Genomic DNA, 19,392 nt, shown 5'->3' on the forward strand with positions numbered 1-19,392 from the left:
GACTGGTGCACAATTCCCAAGGTGGGGACAGGGGTCTCCTTCTTGGCATCTCAGTTGCCTTGAACCACACCTCTGCCAGGGAAAACCAGCATTTGAATGTCCCACCTGTGCTGGAGAGGTAGGGACTCCTTTTGATGTGAAATGCACTGCATTCATTTAGAATAAATATTAGGAAGGAATTCTTTATTGTGAAGGAGTTGAGGTACTGGCAGAGTCTGCCAGAGAAGCTGTGGCTGCCCCATCTCTGGAAATGTCCAAGGCCAGGTTGGATGGGGCTTGGAGCAAGCTGGGACAGTGGAAGGTGTCCCTGGTGTCACCCGATCCAAACCATTCTGTGATTTTATGATTTATGCATAGCCCCATGAGATGCCAAATCCACAGGAGACCAGCCCTCTAAGTCCCAAATCACCATGGCAGGGAGCTGTGGCAGCCCTCATTTCCCCAAGTCAGACCCACCATAGATGTCACCCAGTCTCAGCATCCCAGTGTCAGAGGTCCCACCTGCCCTACCCTTCCTTAATGCTCCTGCTGCCAAAAAGGCAATTCTTCCACACCATCCCTGGCCCATTACTGGAGGCATTTTATTCAGACCTAAGAAACCATCAACTGGAAGCCAAACTTCTCTCTTGGAGAGCAATCTGGAAGGGCAGCCCACAGGGGGAGTGTAATTCCCTTTCCCTTCCATGCACTCCGTGTGATATTTGGCTCTCTAATGTGGTTTGCAGCATGCTGAGGCTACAAAGCACAATAAAAAAAAATAAAGGAAAGGAAAATGAGCAGTAAATGAAGTCCCTCCAGAACATCCATTTGTCGTCACATCTCGAGTTCAGAATTTCCTCACAGTGCCTCTTGGAGCGAGGGTTTTGTATTAGTCTGATTATGTTGAGATAATCTGTCATGTTGCTTCAGGAAGCTCTGAGGGAAGAGGACAAAAAAAAAAAAAGAAAAAAAAAAGGAAAAGAAAGATAATATTTTAAATCAGAGGGCTGCTAGATTGGTGACTCTGTCTGGCAGACACACATCACTGCCCCCTTTATGAAAATTTTAATTGGTTACCTCTGTCAGAGAAAATGAGAGATTTGCTGATTTTAATTTGTTGGAGCGAATCACTCCCTGCCAATGTTATCAAAATTAAACCGGAGATGGTTTCTTACTTTCCTTCTCCTACTCCCTCTGCATTTTCTTCTGAAATATCCTTCCATAAAAGATTGATTAAGGAGTGACCAGCTGATGACAAACGAGCTGCTGAAGTGGCAAACTCTGCCGTGCTTGGTGTCATGCCTTACCCCTGGGACAGGGAGGATCAGGGAAAGCAAATGGCATCTGGAGGAAGAATGGACAGGGACCTAGTAAGGAAATATAGATATTTTTGGGGAGGGGTAAAAATTGAAACAGATGGGTGTCACCTCATGTGGTGCACTGTATATTGGCTGAAGTGAGTGCATGAAACAAGATATATAAAATATATAAAATCCTCTTTGTAGTGTTTCAAGTACCATTGTGGTTTTAGCTTGGTGATTTGCTCCAGGTAGAGCTGCTGTTTGCTGGCTTGATGTGGCCTGGGAGCAGGACAGAGGAATCCTGCATGTGTTTGGGGGCACCATTTCGTGCATGCCACCTGCATGTGCTGGTATTTATTGTCGCCAGCTCTTTTTCTGAACACTGAGTTTTGGTCAGAGGCAGGTCCTGTGATACCTCCTGCCGTGATTTCAGCACTCCCACCTGCAGGCTCACCTTGTCAGCTGCCTGTTTCCAGGCTGGCTTTGCTAGATGGAGATGTTCCCTCAGTTTTTTTAGCTCAGCTGGCCTATAACAAAGTCCTTGCTGTTTGCAAAATGGCTCTTTTCTTCCTCCCCTCTGTCAGCTATTAGGAATATCCCATTCCTGGCAGACGTGCCCTATTCCATATTCATTGAGAATTAGCACGGCTCTCTGTCTAAATGTTTTTGGGATAGGGGTCATCATGATATCCTGCTAGAATAGATTTGGAGCTGAAACGCTTTGTCTCTGTCCCATCTGTGCTCCTGTCTCCCTGGGGATGATCCTGCAAGCCAACAGCTCCACAAACTGCTGAAGTTTGGGTTACCCAGCACCGAACCCCCGTGGCTGATTTTAAAAGCTGCTGTAGTGCAGTTCTCCCTGTGGGCCAAGGACACCCTCACGTGTGATCTCAGCCCCTGCCAAACCACGTGGCTCAGGGCAGGGGTCTGGTCACACTTGATTAAGGCTTTGGTCTTTCTGCTGGTTGGTGTTCTCATTTGTGGAATGGGGAAGCCTGGCTTCCTCCCTCCTGGTGTGGCTCTGTGCCGCCTCTGTGTCCAGCTGGATGTGGTCAAGCCACATTTCCTCTGGGATCCTGAGGTGAAGGGCACCAGCTGAGCACCAGGGATGATTTATTCTGCTTGTGCCTTGACTGTGAGCACATGTCCACCCTCAAACATTCCTCCAGAGCCGTCTTTTCTTGTCCTTCCTCAGTCCTTAATTTCTTGAGGTGCTTCTATAGCTGAAGCAGGCAATTCTCCCACACCTGCCTTGGATTTCCTTTGGATTAAACACCTCCTTTTCCAGGAGAACCTCGTGGAGCACTGCAGAATGCTCCTTTGTATAGTCCAGCCCACTTGGATACTCCAATCAATCAAGCCTGGGATAGGAGTCAGGCTTTATGCTGGATGTTGTTGAGCAGCAATGTAACAATGGAGATCTCCTCCAAACAAATATCTGCTGGTTCCTGCAAATGAAAGTCGATACACCTTCACAAGGAAATCTGTCCCAGTGGGGTCTTTTGTATCGAAAGCCCTGTTGGTAGATTTATTCATTGTGCAGGGCAGTTCCCTTAACAAGTCAGTTATTCATTGGCCATTGCTCGAGGGCGTGTGGAATTTATGGTCATAGTCCTGTAATCAGATATTTTGTTATAGAGGGCTTTGCCACCATGAAAGGTCTGAATAAATCAGTATGCAGCAGAAATTGATCCTCTCACAGGCTATTTCTGGATTCAGCTCCTGCTCTAAGAGTGTTTTCTCCCTTCTGGAACCATGCTACCGAAGGCTTTGCATGTTTGCACTTGGTCAAGCCTACCAAAGCTCTGCTTCAGTGCCTGTGTGCAGACAGACACACACTTAGCTCTGTTTTCTGGGCCTGGTTTTTGTCCTACGATACTTGAGGTCCATGCTGCTGCCATTTCCCAGACAGGAAAAAAAAAACAAAACTCCATCATCTGACTTAAACATCTGCAGGTTGGAAAGAATTGCTTGAAAAGACTTTAATCAACTGCTAGGGAAGAAAGGGAAATCTGATTTTGAGTAGCTGCACTGGTGCCTCAAGTACTAAAGAGCTTGGCCTGCTAATCTCCACTTCTCAGATGTTGTTCCACAATCTGATCAGCTCTATTGAGCTGAAACAAGGGTTAATTGCTAACAAAATGCTCCACACCGTCCTGCATACAAGGAAAGGGGCAAGGGTGAGCACCTTGCTTTTTGGAGCTCAGTGCAATCTCACCATGAGCAGCTGATGGTGAGGGAATTTGACTCCTGTATGTGCCCCAGGAATATCTGTCTGTGAAGGTAAAATTACAGCAGAGCCTCTGATTTTTATGGCAGAAATCAGGGATGGGAGGAGAGGAAAAATCTCTGTAACCTAGCAGCCTGTACAGCTGCTGCCTCCCAGGTCGTGGGTGATGTTAAATGTTTAAATGTCAATGAACCTCCCCCCTGAGCAGGGCTGAGCTGTCTTGGCACTTACTCTGGGGATGGAGCTTGGCTGGGTTTGGTTCCTCAGTGGTCAGACACTGCCTTGCAAGTGTTCCCCAAGGCACAGCATCTTTCTAGGGAAATTCTGATGGCTCCAGGATTTTGGTTTAAGGAGAGTCTGTGGCAAAAGACATTCCTGTGCTTGCTCTGCTCTGGTGAGTGCAGCCCTAAGGAAGGTCAAACTGTGATAAGGAGCATGGGAATTATGTCCACCTGTGGGAAGACAAACGCTGAGGAGGCCAGAGGGTCTCTGAGCTGCCCACATCTCAGTAGAATCACAGAATGCCCTGCTTTGGAAGGAAACCACAAGGACCATTGAACTCCTAGACCTGCACAGAACAACACCAAAAATCCCCCATGTTCCTGAGAGTATTGTCCAAACTGGAACTCTGGCAGTCTCCATGCTGTGACCACTTCTCTGAGGAACCTGTTCTGGTTCCTGACCACCCTCTGGATGAAAAACCTTTTCCCTGCACAAATCTAAACCTGTCCTGACACAGCTCCAAGCCTTTCCATCAGATCCTATCACTGGATGCAGCACTGCCCTTCCAATCACTCATTTTGGTGTCTCCAGGCCATGAGGGCAAGTGAAGGAATAACCAGACAGTGAATTAATGTTCACTGCATATTCTGAATGCTTATAAAAATGGCATGAACAATGTTAAATATTTCCTGTCCTGTGTCACTCGCTGGCTCCTGCCAGCTCAGGGTTTTCAGATATGTTACCAGGGATAGCAATGCTGTCAGGACTTTCAGAGTCTCCAGATGGAGATGATGCTACAACCAGCAGGAGAGATGGTGACAGGCAGAAGAACAGCAGAGCTGGGAGGGCAGGGGGAAAGCTGGGAGAGATCCCAGAAAAATGCCAGTTGGCTGGGGGATCCAGTTAAGTGGGATGAGTGGAAATACCAGGAGGGCATCCTTTGCTGTGAGAGCTGACATGATTGTAGATGTACCCAAGGCATCCCTCAGGGAGTAGAAACTGTGGGAAGTGCCTGCAGGCACGGAAATGCCACTGGAAGTGACATTCTCCAGATGGGGAATCCTCAGTCTGGATATCCTCTACCAAGATCAAGGAAGATGGTGAAGCAGCTTGCAGGAGGGGAATTCCAGAGGCCCCTTCCGCCTTCGAACATCTGTGATTCTTGTATGTGAATATGGGAAGATGGGACACAAGTACAGCAGATTTTGATGCCCTCACTGGAAACAGATGCCCCCAGGAACTGCCTCCTGGTGAGCAGGAGGCCTGCAGGGTATCCAAAGGTGTCCTGGGGAAAGAACTGGAGGCTGTTTTGCAGGACAAACTCCAGTGTGGGGCTGTGTGGCAGCACCCTTTGTGTTGTCCTCTTCAGAAGGGAGGAAATCTGATTGGGATTGAGGTCTGGGGGCTGAAATCCAAGGTCTTGATGTGCTTTGAGTGAAAGAAAAGCATTTTGTAATGGATTGAGACAGGCTTACAACCCCTCAAGAAGTAGAGACTGTCCTTTCCTGTGTTGGGACAAAGGCCTGGTTTGATGTCCTGTTGACTTGATCTCAGTTTTCTAGACAAGGCCTTTCTTGGAAGTTCCATATCCTTGCATCTCTCTGGAGTCTTACACCAATTTTTTGGCTAGGCTGTGACCAGAGGCAATGCCACAGCATCTTTGGTCAGAAATGTGCATTCACCCTGCCCTAAAATGTGATGTTTACATTCTTTTACTCCCATATCACAAAATATTTGTATTTTTGTGACATCTTCTGTCCTGGGAAAAGCCTTGGCTTGTTCTGCAGTTGAGTTTTCCAGGACGTGGAAAGGGGGGATACTCCACCAAAAGCTGCAACATCTCCTTCCTTGTTCTGTGGTGCCGATGGCTGGTGAGTCCCTCCCTTGCCTGGTTTGGCTTTTGACTTGTGATTAGGAGCAATGATCTTCCCAAAAGGACCTCTAAGACCATCCTGGAATGCCCTTGAGAATATCACACAGCATCAGGTACAATATGGGACAAACTGCTGGGGGTGGGGCAGATCCTTGGTAAAGCCAACTGTGATCCCTAAAAGCTCTTTGTTGGATTGGAGCTCATTTTATAAGGCTGAAAGAACTGAAGCACCTTTCTCTCCCCTGCCTTGAGTAGGCCTTAAATGTGTTTGTAGAAGAGCTCACCACAAGTATTTCCATTTTGCCTGGTGAGAGGAATGTGGCACAAACAGAGCACTGATTTTTCTCAACTCCCTTCCCTTGCCCAGAAGAGTGGGTTGGATGCAAATAGGACGTGGCTCTTCCCAATCCCAGAGCTGGGTCAGCAGTGCTCTGCTCTGACAGCACTTCCAGGGAAGCTGGTGCTGAACACAACAACCACGAGCGCCGCGGAAGCGCCGCACCAGGCATGGCGCCTTTCACGTGGACTCAAAACCCTCCCTGTTCTCATAAATGCAATTTATGAGCCTCAAGGTGCCCAGCAGGCCGCGGAGAGGTGGTTATTAAAACCCCAGCTTCCCACCTCAAATTACAACCCAAATGCTGTGTTTGTTTCCCACTTCACGCGGTCCCTCGGGGGTTTTCCTTTAGCGCTGAGCCCTTTTGAAGTTGCTGTTGATTACAGAGCAGGCAGTGTAATCTCCCTGTAGAAGGTATTAGGAGCTGGGGGGAAGGAAATCAATCACCACAGCGCAGGAGTCAGAAGTGGGGTGGGGGATTAACTGTGCTGCACAGCCATCCCTTCCGCTCAGGAGCCCGTCCTGCTCTGGAGGTGCTGCTCTGGTGGCTGCAGCTCCTTAGACAGTCAGAGAAGGAGCATTTCAAAGGGAGTTTAAGCCCTGCAGATTGGCTCCCAGTCTGGAAGGTGACTTCGGTGGTGTAATTATTCTGTCCAGTCACCCTCATCAAGCACTGGCAGCTGGAGCTCTTCTTGAGCCCTGATTTTCTCAGTTTTTCTGGTGACTTGATTGGCTGTTCCCTGGCTCATCAAAGGACTGAATCATTTAAAGTTATTATGCTTTATTTCTTCCCGAATTATTGACCAACACTATCTTGTGCCTCTGCACTTTTCCTGATGAGCCTCTTTGGATTTACATCACTTGATCACTGTGTGTTGCACAACACTGAATATGAGCATGGCCAATGTAGAACTCCTGAGCACAGAGGCTGCAGTGGCTTGAATTAGATGGAAAGTGAACCTCTGGCAGAGCTGAGGTCAACATTTGGAGGTCTTGGGACTGTGCTTCATCTCCAGCTCAGCCCTTTTCCTCTGTGAAGTTCCTGGAGAGCTGTTACTATCTCTGAACTGGTTTTCTGCAGCCTTTCCCTCAGGAGAATGTATTTATTTATTTGGACATCAGGATTCCTGTTGGTGAGTCTTGTCCTCCAGATGTTCTTGACGTGATCCACAGCAGGTCCTGGATGTCTGCAGTATTTGGATTTTGCTGAATATTAACCATAAATAGCTTTGAAATGTGCAACAGCACAAAGCCTGGCATTTTTGCATTGGTGTGATAGGCAGATTTGGGAGGTGGAGGGCACCATCTGCTGATTAATGGTTGTTTCCTTTTATCTCATAAATCTGTAGTGAACTATTAGCTGCAGTAACTGTTCTTCCCTTTAAAAATAAAATCTCTAACATTGGTAAATATTCAAGGTGAGAGGATGGCAAGGAGACCTGGGTAAATGTGATGCTGTTGTTGGGACCATGGTGGCTGGTAGAGGCTCTGACTGAGGTTGAGCATGGTTGTGCTATGTAAAATAAGATTTTTTAAGACATCTTTCCTTCTTAATTCAGGAATGGAGATGGGTTTCAGAGTTTGTCAGAGTTTCTTTTCCTTCTGGTTAATCCTTGAAAGTACTTTGCTCTTCCAGCAACTCTCATGTGTGCAGGGGTATGAGCCCTTGTAGATCTTCAATCAGTGAAATATCACATTGAATATTAATTAACAATACATGCCAGGGCTTGTTCTTTGCCTCTGTGACCTGATGCAACTTGCTGCCACAGAAGAAAACTCTCTCTGTCTCCCCATCTGTGATTTACTCCTGATCCTAAGGTTTATTAGCAATAATCCCTGCCCCATGCCATCCCCTGGGTAGTGCTTGGTATTTCCTGGGTAGAAAATCCATGGTGGGGATGGATTCCACAAAGAATCAGGAAATATCCTGAGTTGAAAGGGAACCACAAGGATCACTGTGTCTAGGTCCTGGGATAGTTCATCAGATGGTTCCTGAGACTGGGCTCTGTCCCTGTGCAGCCCAACTGTTAAATTGCAGGCAAAAATGCCATTACTGAGTGAAGTAATGTTAATAAATAATGAGTGGCCAGGAGAAAAAGAAAGGCTAAAATGATAAGGAAGCCACTGGCATCACAGTCCAGCACAGTGGAGTGTGGCAGCTCAGATGAGTCTCCAACACAACCTTGACCATCTGGGCTGCTTTCCTGAATCCAATCTTGCTGTTTCATAGAATCACAGAATTGTTAAAATGCAAAAAGACCTTCAAGATCATCAAGCCGAAATATCAGCCCAGCACTGCCATCACCACATTCACCATCATCCATGATGGTTTTTACAATTCAAAAAGATCTTTAAGATCATCACTTGTAAACACATTTCTGAGCACCTCCAGGGATGGTGACCCCACCACCTGCCAGTGCAGTCCATTTCAATATTTTACAGCTTTTACCATGAAAAACAAAAATCCTAATATCCAAACTAAACCTAACCTAATTCTTTGATTAATTCTCATGGCTTGCAGGGCAACACCAGTCCAGTGCACACAGGAAGAGACAGCCAGTCTTGGCAGCATTTTTTTTGTCCAAGTTTCAGTGACTTTCAGTGTCTGGGCAGGCTCTTGGCTCCTCCTTTGCACCACTTCTCAGCAGTAATGAGGTAACACACCACTGACTTCCCCGAGCATCTGTTTCATGGGGGAAGTGATTTTTCTCACTGCTGTACTGATTGGAAGTGGAACAGCCTTCAGCCCTGTGTTGTATTCAGGGGGCACCGAGTCCCCCACAGGCTCAGAGAGCTTTTATCCACAAATACCAACCTGTAACCCAGCAGTGGCTTTGAAACCATATTTGCTTGTGAGACAAAACCTGATAATTTCTGGCCATTCAAAAGCATTCAGGAACATCCTAAATTGTGTCCTCTGGGCTGGATTACAATGTCAAGTCTTTTGTATTTCGGATTCTCCTGTATGATTATTGGAGCAGAGGGATGGAGGCACTACATGAGCAATCAAGGACTTTCCATCCCCTTTTTCACCACCACCAGGGCATTTGGATGAGCCCCAGGCACTTTCTAATCCTCTGCCCATCTTGTGCCATATTTAGGGCTCAGTAAATTAAAGAGGGATAGGACACAGATCCAAAAAGCTACCCTGTTTTTTGTGCAGACTGTTTAATTTTTAGAAGTGTTTCAGAACATCTTCTCAGGCAGCATTCTCTCATCCCAAGACTGGTCCCACTTCAGAGGAAAACATGGCCAGGGACAGTTCCCAGCAGGGACATGAGTCACCTTCTGGCAGGGAGAGGGGTGAAATCCTCAGCTCTTGTTGCCCTGTGCTCATTTTGAATCAAGCAGCAGCTCATGGGCTGAGCTGGGTAGAGATGCCTGTCTGGGGGCTCCTCTCTGTGCTGTAACATCCCCTTGCCACAATGCACTTTTACAGCTCCATAGATCACTGGGTAAAAACCACATTTAATTCTATGGTAAGGTCACTTTTTAGTTAAAAGGGACAGAACGGATTTAATTTATAATCCTCTCCAACTTTATGGCTTGCATTTAGAGTTATATCTATTATGTAGTGCCAAACACGTATTATAAAAATTGATTCCCCCTTTTCTCCTCCCTAGATTTGCTGTGTCAGGCAAATTCTGATTGCCCTCCCCTTTGCTTTAAGCCAGCAGATAGAACTGAGGTGGATCTAAACGTCAGGGATGACATCTGGGACTGCAAAGTGCAAGTTTATAGGGAACGGAACTGGCCCAGATCTATTCCTGGGTGTTTGGGAAGGAACACCGTCCCTGCCAGCCTGCCACAATGCAGGACAGGAGGACAGAGCTGCAGTCTGCAGGGGAAAATGCAGCTCAGAGTCAGGGTGAGGTGCAAGGGGTCAGTAGGTGACCTGGTGTTGGTGTCTTGGTGCGGATCCTGCCATGGCCATGTGACGTAGGCACATCCCTTAAATTCAACAGCAAATTTTAGGCAAGAGACATGATGTTCAAAGGAGGTCATAGTGAAGAATCTTTACTTTTTTATTCCAGGAAAGTCTTCAGACAGTTTTAAGGGAGTTTTAAGGAGGGAAGAGAGGGAATGGGGTGACCGCAAGAGGAATTAGCCTAAATTTACCACCTGATCTTTACTTGCAGCACTTGTGTTCTCTACCCACACTTTGGCACCTTGTCACCTGTGTCACACCTTAAATAAGTTCAGTGGTGTCTTTGCAGTGCAGAGGACACCAGAGAGGGGCAGAGAAGGAAAGGCAGCAGCAGGAATTGTTGTGATTGTTGGGAATTGTCATGAACTCCTTTGGTCAGGGCTGCTGTGTTCAGCTCCGTGATGCTGTGACTTGTGGCAGGAGTTGGGTAAAGCTTCAGAGAGATGCCTTCCCTTGATTTAGAGCCTTCCAAGAGGTGATGAATGGAGCACTTAGAGGGAGATTTGAGCCTCGAGTCAGGGCTCTGACAGGAATGGGAGCATCCCTAGATCACAGTCCATTCTCTGGGAGGGCAGCAAGGCGGGGATCTGCCTCCCTCTCTTGCAGCTGCATTCCTGTGGCAACATTTTTCTATCTCCATGATTAAGTTGTGCTCATAAAATCCTTTACCAAAACCCCCAGACAAGCTGTTAACTGCCCTTTAAAGCTGAGCTGGGGAGAAATGAGCCACATTTGCCTACACACAGCCCTGGCCATGCTTGATTGAGAGACTGCAGTAAAACTCGAGCTATAAATAAAACACATGTGCCTGTGTCCACAACAGTGTTCTCCTGAGAAGATGCCATTTGCTTCAGGACTTCAGTGAAATATCCATATTTTCAGCCTCCATTTATATTAATGAGTGCATTTTTTTTAAATTGTGGGGCTTTTTTGGATGTTGTGTTTTGTTTGATTACATATATTTTAATTTTTTTTATTTTGTTGCAATAAGAATAAGGTGACACGGGACAGCCAGCAACGTAATGAGGTGGCAAGGGACACTTGGACCAAAATACCTGGTAGTGGTGAGGGACAAGCAACACTTGTTTGGGATGATAGGGGTGAAGAAAGACCCCTCATTCCTTGAGCAGGTTCAAACTGCTGCTCCTCCTGAGGGTCTTTCCCGAAAGCCAAGCTGGGTTTAACTGGCAATAGAAAAATCTTCTCTGAGTGTTTCATGGGCCTGAATGGAGAGATCCGTGGGCTCATCTTTGCACACTGAGTAATGAAACAAAGCCAAAAGAAAAAAAAAATTGGAAATTAGAAAACTTGAGCTTGTCAAAAGTTGAGTTGCTTAGTTTTGTTTTGTTTGGTTTTTTTTAGTCTTGACTAGGGACCATGATCAGGCTTTTTTGTGACTCAAAAACCACACCCAGGTTTTATTTTAAGTATTACTTGTACTTGTTTTTTAGTGTCATCTGTCTTTCATAATCGCAGAACTCGAGAAATTTTGATCTGAATGCCAGTTACTACAAGAGTGGTGGAATGAGAGAATCTGAGGGCAGAGATATGTCAGAAAGGAGCAGGAGATTACCAAACAGTAATAAGGACTGAATACAGTCTCCATGGGGAGTGAAGGATTTGCCTCTGCATCTTTTCTTTCGGTCTCCAAGGAGCTCTGTCTCTGGAACAGCAGCATCTCAGAAACTGAAAGCAGCAGTTCACAGGCAATGAAGGTCTCTCTGGCACTGGAGCCACATTTGTCAGCATCCTGGCTGAAGAAGTCATGTCATTTAGGTTCATTGTACACGTGAAGATTGAAAACCTGATTTTTTTTACTTAAATTTGCCCAAAATTAGACAATGCAAATGCACCAGCTTTGGACTTGGAGGTGAGATTTAAATATGGGTTAGAGGCTGAGTCACACCTGTGGGGAGAAAAGTCCTAAAGAACCTTGTGCCTCTGCTGTAAATAAGTGGGTTAACACTTAGGCTTGATGATCTTTTCTAACCTCAATGATTCTATGATTCCAAATATGCTCATGGTACCTGTGATGGGGAAAGTAATGACTGCATAAGGAATGTAAAGGTGGGATTGAGAGGGAGAGACTTTGTGGGATAATAAAAATAGGAAAAGATCAGGGGCCACTGTACTCAGAGTGATCATTTCACCATTTGGTTCAGATTTGCCCATTTGCAAAGATTTTTGCCATGTTAAAAGGGGCAGGAGATGGTTCAGAATGTTTCTTTCATCTCTCCTGGAATGTTCAACTTGACATGGAGAGGAAAGTCAGGCAGGAGGGGAAGAGTTTTTTGTCCCCATTTCCGTGGTGTTCAACACCCCCCAGAGGTTTTACCAGGAGATTGTGGCTCAAAGGAGGAGGAGAAAGCTCCAAAAGGGAAGAGGAGAATCATAGAATGGATCATTTTTCAATGAGAAGAATTCTGGGCTTGGACAGAGTAGTTTAAAAGTGTCCCATCTTTTAACATCATTCCATATCTCATCAGGAAGATGTTGCTCCTTGGAATTTTCCCTGAACTCCTAAAATCTCTGTATCCTTGAGGATAAGGCATTAGAGGTGGAGGACCTTAAATTAAAAATGAGCAGAGAGATGGAAGGAGTCTCTGCTGCCTGCAGAAGGTCATCAGTCAGACTGCAGGCTGTCACCTGAGTCCTTGAGCCATTGAGATTGTGATGTAAGGTTAGAGCAGAAAACTTTCACTTGGTTGCTGCTGAGTCACCAAACACCCGAGAGGAAACAGAGGAGGCACCCCAGGGGTGGAGAACCACAGCAAAGCAAAGCCCCTGTTGTGTCCAGCTCTATAGAGAGTTGGAGGGGTGAAGTTTCCATCTTTCCACATTAAATACAGAAGGAGAGAACTGGAAAGCCACTTCCCAAAGGCTTTCCTAATGAAATCCACCTCAGGATTAGCAGGGAGATTTCCTTCTTAATCTTACAAGATTGACTGTCCTGGACAATAACTTTTCTGGTGGCTAAAATCTCAACCCAGATATATTTTTTTTGCCAAATCAAGCCTGTCTATTCTCACAGCATCATTGCCCTTTAGATTAAAGGGTTTTTTAATTCCTCTGATGCTTCCTTCTCAGAGCTTTAATTACAGCATTTTAATTTTCTCTTAATTTTCTTTTTGCAAAGCCAAGTACACCAGTATCTTGTGGCAAGTGTGGTCATCTTAGTGATCTTTCTTTGCAATCCTGTCTCACTGTGAATTCATGTTTCTTGAAGCTGAGTACAAAAATGGATATAATATGTTAGACATGGTTGAAGATAGTGTCTTCCTAATATCTGCAAACCTGGCAATATTCCCCCTCACTGTGTCCTAGATTGATACATTGTCTTTTTCACAGCGTGTTATTTGTTTTTACCCAATCTCTGTCTTTATCTTCTGCTGGTTTTTTTCTGCTCTGCTGAAATCACTTTACTCCTTTCCAGCTTTTAGCTTAGGAATGTCCTCATTACCCAAATATGACAGTGTTATTTTCATGTCACACCTGGGGAAACTAAGGCAGAGGCAAAAAAAAAAAAAAAAATTACTTGACCTTCAGGGACGAGGTGGTGAAGTTTTGACAAAAACAAGGAGAGAGAGATTCCTTGGACGCCAGGCTGCTGTTGGCATCAGGGCTTTATCCTGCCCCAATAAAGTAGAGGTTCCAATGCCTCCCCGTGGGCACAGGCTGCCTTTTCCAGGCAGGAATTCTCATGAGGAGCCCGGTTGTTTTCCCTGCTCCTCAGCCTGCATCCCCCCCTCCCTCCTTCGCCGGGACGGGGATGAATGGGAAGAGAGAGGCTCTGAGTGGACTCTGTTCTCCAACCCCAGTCGCTGCTGAATTTCAAATAACTCCCCAAACAAAACGCACACAAGCAGCCCCTTGTGCTCCTCTATCTCCTCTCTCTTTGGCCTTTAGTCCCCAGGCTTGGCAGCACCGCTGCTCTTCTGTGGCTCGTCACATGCGAGGCGCGGAGGATGGGCGGCTTTGTCGCCCTTCTCTTTGCTCAGGGGTCTGAAACAACAGAGCCCTTTGCCTTGTTTGCTTTGCTGGGCCACGAGGGAGCAGGGCCAGAGGAAGGAGGAGGTTGGTGTGAGCCCCTGGCAGGGTTTTTGGTCGGCAGCAAGGTGAAGGTTTGTGTGTTCAGGAGAGTGATTGCTGCTGCCCATCATTGTCCCCTGCCTCCCTTGTGCTGGTGGGGACAGTTCTCCTCTTTGCACAGGGCAGTGAATATATGGGGAGAGGAAAAGGTGCTGTCCCATGCCTGAGGATACGGCATTACTCCTGTCCCAGAAGGATTTGCCAGCTGTGCCAGCTGCAGAGATCATGGCTCAGCTTTTTGTCTTCAATGCAGGTAGCCGTGGAAAGGGACAGAGGGACAAATCCAGCTGGGAGCTGTGGTTTGTCCACGGTGCTGATATCCTGAGATCTGTGGGGTGGATGCCATTCTCCTGGCAGGGGTGAGAGTGTGGTGGAGTGGGAAGGAGAAAAACACAGCTCCTCTGATCACCTCTGCACCACTGCTCCCCAAAGCTGCTGGGGTCCGGCAGTCATGGAGAGAGGGCCAGGTCAATCCATGGGATCTGAGCAGGAGTTTTTTTAGGGTTCTTGAGATGCTGAAACTAATTTTACTCATTATCCGAGTTGGACTTGAACTCCTTCACCCTGCAGGGAGAGACTCTCTCCAGACAGCATGGTGGGGCCAGACTTACCACAGATTAGAGCAGCTCCTTCTGACCTCTCAGTTTTCAGCAAGCCAAGCCTGATAGACTGGGACAGTGTAGCATTTTCTGCCAAAAAAAAAAAAAAAAAGAGGGGGGATTTAGCACTATTTCTTTATCTCTTGTGTTTTAGACCAGAAAAGGCCTCTGTGCAAAGCTCACTCAAGATGCACTGTGAGTATTTGGCAGCATATTGTGGTGTTGTTCGCTCTGCTGTGCTCAGGCACAGGTCTCCTTTCAGCCCAGCTTTCCCTGGATGAGAGGGGCAGCTCATCCTGCCAGCCCTCTTGGAGAGGGCTGACTTTAAACAGCAGGACATGACCCCTTGCTTGTGATAGGGGATATTAACTCCTGACCTAAATAGGGAAAAAGAGCCCGGAGTCTATGGAAAGCCTGTTCCACTGGTCCGAGGAAAAGCCAGATGGCTTCTGCCTGTGATCTGTGGAGCAGAAGGGAAAGATCATTAATAGCCATGGATTGTCCATGAGGAGGGGGCTAAGGAGTGGTTGATGCCTTTGCAAACTCATGGGGTGGGTCAGGAGACTCTGTCTTGTGGATAAATACAAGTTTGCCTTCTGCACAGCTCATCACTTCTGCTTTTTAAAGGGAAAAATGGCATCCAAGCCATTGTGGTGGTGTTGGTCACCACTGATGAAAGGCTCGTGGGGAAAAGACACAAGCCAGGTGTAACGGGGGGGTTGTGCTGAACTTTGGGTTAATTAACACAGGAATTCTCAGATGAGAGTCAATGGCCTCATTCTGCCTGAGGACAAACTGCATGAACATGAATGTCTCCTCTGTCATTATATACATATTCTTAAAAAACAACAAAAAAATTCAGGGTGTTTTATGAGGAATTACATAGGTTTAGTACCATCCCAGTGTTTCTCTCAAGCTGAAGGAATAATCCCAAAAAATTCCTTGAGAAAAATGCTTAATGGTAGTTGATTTTTGCATCTGTTGCTCTGCATCCAACACTGATTTCCCGTGCTGAGCCACTGCCTCTGTGTGATGCTTCACTGCTTTTGCAAGGATTTGGCTTTTTCCAGTTCTACTCAATACTCTGATTTTGACAGAAAGCTCCTATTAATAAATCTTGTATATATCCCTAAATATGGTCTCTATAGCTAAGTATATATATGGAATAGGGAACACCTCCAACTGGGAGTGGTGTGGAAGGAGTCTTTTACTGCTAGGCAACCACTTGGAATCCAAGGCTGCAAATTGTTACTCAGGCTGTGACAGCTCCTTAACCCCTGAGCTTTTCTGCTGCTGAAACTGGGAAACGAGGCATTTTGAAATGAAAGTGAATTTGTTTCAGAGAGAAAATTAAAATCCTTTCTATGTGTTTGTTTTCTAAATTGATTGAGAAAAAGAAGCTGATGAGGGTAGTTGTAGCAATTAATAACACACACAATTTAATAGTATTAATATTTTAATTGTTATTAATAAAAAACAAAACCCCAGTTAATCTCCTTCCTTCCTTCCTTCCTTCCTTCCTTCCTTCCTTCCTTCCTTCCTTCCTTCCTTCCTTCCTTCCTTCCTTCCTTCCTTCCTTCCTTCCTTCCTTCCTTCCTTCCTTCCTTCCTTCCTTCCTTCCTTCCTTCCTTCCTTCCTTCCTTCCTTCCTTCCTTCCTTCCTTCCTTCCTTCCTTCCTTCCTTCCTTCCTTCCTTCCTTCCTTCCTTCCTTCCTTCCTTCCTTCCTTCCTTCCTTCCTTCCTTCCTTCCTTCCTTCCTCCCTCCCTCCCTCCCTCCCTCCCTCCCTCCCTTTCTTTCCCTAAATCCATTACTAAAAGAATTTTAAATTTTTGTGAACCATTTTTTCATTCAGAACACGTTATCTCAGAACTAATTTTTAGCCAGAGATTTTTGCCAAACTCTCTTTGCCTGTCATATATTAATGATCCCTTCACTCGAATTCTATACCAAATTATATTTGATAAAATATAGACTGTGAATCACGATCATTTCACTCATAAAGTGGTTCAAGCAAGTCCACATATAACAAGTACAGGAAGTTTTCCAAGATTTTTAAAAATGAGATATGGTAGTTATATAATAACCCTTCCAGATACAGATTTTGGGATTTTTAAAGTCCTATTTCAAATTAGGGTGTGCATATATTTCTTCACCTATTTCAATATCCGTACATTTAATTATGTTCCTTTTGTGAGTAGGTGACCAGAACAAGGATGCTGAAAAGTTGATAGCAAATAAGGCATTTTTTCACAATGTTCCAGGGCCTGGGGAAGCTCTCTATGAAGAAGGAAAATAAGAGGCAGTAAAATACTCTTACAGCTTCTGTTGCCTGCTCCTCCTTCTCCCTCCAGCCCAGGTCCACCAGATTTATGAAATCTGAAGATTCTCCATCTGTAGAAGGAGTTTGCTAAGAAAAAAAAAATCAGATGGTGGTAAGAGGAGAATGTCTTGGGTAATAAAGAACTGGAAGATTTACAAAGCATGTTAAAGGTTGCATGAAAATCAGATCCTGAAAATGGGATACTGAAAGAAAAATACTGATTTTTTTTTAAATATTAAAATAAAGGATGCAGAGCTGCTGAATTGCAACAGCATTTGCAGATTACTGCACTTTTGACCCTTTCCTTACCTGGATAAAGAGATTCTCTTTCCCTATAGTGGCTTTTCTATTACCTAAATCACAAAGATTAAAAACCCGCTGCTTTCAGCCTAAACAGCCTCAGTGCCATCCCAAACAGCCTGAATGTGTGAGGATTAAAAGCTCTGCTGAAAGGTTACTTACATTGCTAATTACTATTTGTCATTAATGGCCAATCAGAGTGTGAAGAATGACTTTGTGTCTTTTCCTCCCATGACCTGTGTGAGTGAGTCCCACTGGCTCTTTACTCCCATGAAAGATTTTCCTTCTATCCATCTTAAGTAACTGCCCTGCTAATTTTTCTGGAGGATCAGCCAGGAAGGTTGAAGCTCTGTGGGTTTCTTTTCTTCTTAGTTTGCATTTGTGACACTAAGAATTTGTCTGCTGGGTTAAAAATAAATAACATTAACAATAAATAAATATTAAAAACTTTGATAGATTTTGGTCTCGTCCACTTTGGTGGTAAGGAAGCATCTCTTCTCTGCTCCTCTAAATAGAGGTTTCCACTCTCTATATAAATAAAATCACAGGATTTACACATAAAACATCTGTGGTCAGGGGAAAAAGTGCAAATGGAGATTAATTACCTCATCTTTCATCAGAGGATAATGTGCTCCTGATCCAAGACTCCCAATTCCCACAATTGCAAAAGGTGTTTTGTAGCATCAAAGCTGAGCCAGGGAACTGAAAACCCAAATTTTGATCCACTAACTCTTTCCAAGGCAAGACTTTCCATGAACCCAAGCTGCCTGGAAGGGTAACTCAAGGTCAACACTAATTTAATCTCTTTGTCTTTCTTTATGAAGGGTGTTGGTGTCTGGCTGAAAGCCTGATGAGAAAAGCTGACTGGGAAATTTATGACAGCTTATTATTGTCCATTTGCACTTCTGCTTTCACCTACAGGTGGCCAAAAAGAGCCAAAAGCCACAGCTGCAGTCCCAACATCCCTGAGTTGCTGTTAATGTTGGTTTAAGTGTCCAGGTAATCCTGGAGGAGAAGTATAAACCAAGTTTTGCCAACCTGGTATGTGAAAGTGAATTAATAAACCTCTCCAGGGAGGCTGTAACTCCATGGAGAATCACAGGATCAATTTAGGATGGGAAAAAAACTCTTGAGATCATTGAGTCTAATGATCCAAACCCACCACATCCAGACCATGGCACTGAGTGCCACATCCAGGCTTTCCTTGAACACCTCCAGGGATGGTGACTCCCCCAGCTCCTTCCAAAGGACAGTGATTAAAAACTGATTGTCTCTTGCCCAGGTTTGGCTGGATGTGGCTCCCCCTATGCTCAACAGACACCCCAGTAAAGCACTTAAAACATTTGGTCACAGGTCCTCCCCAAAACCCTCCTAAGCCTGTGGATGCCTTGAAAACCCCCCAGCCAAAATAAATAAAGCCCCCAAGGACTTTCCCAATACAGAAACCATGAAGTTTGTGTCACTGACTTTGTCTGACCAGCAGGCATTCTCCTCAATCCACCTTTTTTTCTTGAGGACATCCCACATCTCCTCATTCTCTCTGCAGAGGAGGAGCCCATTTTACCCTGGTTTATGTCTCGGTCTCTGAAAGCAGCTCCAAATCTCTTGTGCCACAGTATGGGAACTGGAAAAACAGAAACTTCCACAGATACTGAAAGAGATTGCTCTGCAGCCTTAGAAAGAGATTGGATTGATGTAAAAATACAATACACAGACATCAAGCAGAAAAATCATAAACTTATGTTTCTATAGCTGTAAGTAAAAATATGCCTTAAGTAAGTGAAAAACTGTATTGATAAGATGGTGAAGGGATTATAATGTAAGGGTGTGGTTGTGTAGAGTAGCTAAGAGTTTAGAAGTTATAATAGAAGTGTATGTGTACAAGCAAGACAGAAGCCTATTAGACAAAAGTATTCACAGTGCAGCAGAAGTAAGTAAAAATAATAGGTTAAAAAAACAAAATAAACCCCGTGACAGCTGTCTATTAAGTTAGAAAGTTATATATTACCTTATAATGAAGAAATTTCTGACTACTCTTAAACTATGGCTGACAGATTACTCCGTTGGAATCACACAGCTTCAGAAACTGATGTTTATCTAAACAATAAATCATTCTTAGCCCAAAAATAGTCCCATCCCTTCATTACTAGTGGCAACAATGATACCACAGCATTTTCTATGCTTTTGAAGGGTGCTGAGGATCCTTCAAAACCT

General features: G+C 45.1%; 1 protein-coding gene and 1 long non-coding RNA gene across 17 annotated transcripts in view; one reads left to right on the forward strand and one right to left on the reverse strand.

Moving 5' to 3' along the window:
- The window catches only part of ADGRB1 (adhesion G protein-coupled receptor B1), a 282,418-nt gene that overhangs the window by 5,867 nt on the left and 257,159 nt on the right, over positions 1-19,392 (forward strand). The gene's annotated exons all lie outside the window — the stretch shown is intronic.
- Positions 13,937-18,022, reverse strand: LOC135286073 (uncharacterized). Its single transcript, XR_010350598.1, has 3 exons — positions 17,784-18,022; positions 16,876-17,580; positions 13,937-14,648 (listed from the first exon to the last, which is right to left on the reverse strand). It is a non-coding gene; the product is annotated as an uncharacterized LOC135286073 (long non-coding RNA).

This window comes from Passer domesticus, chromosome 1 (genome assembly GCF_036417665.1).
Source record: "Passer domesticus isolate bPasDom1 chromosome 1, bPasDom1.hap1, whole genome shotgun sequence".
Classification (NCBI taxonomy): domain Eukaryota; kingdom Metazoa; phylum Chordata; class Aves; order Passeriformes; family Passeridae; genus Passer; species Passer domesticus.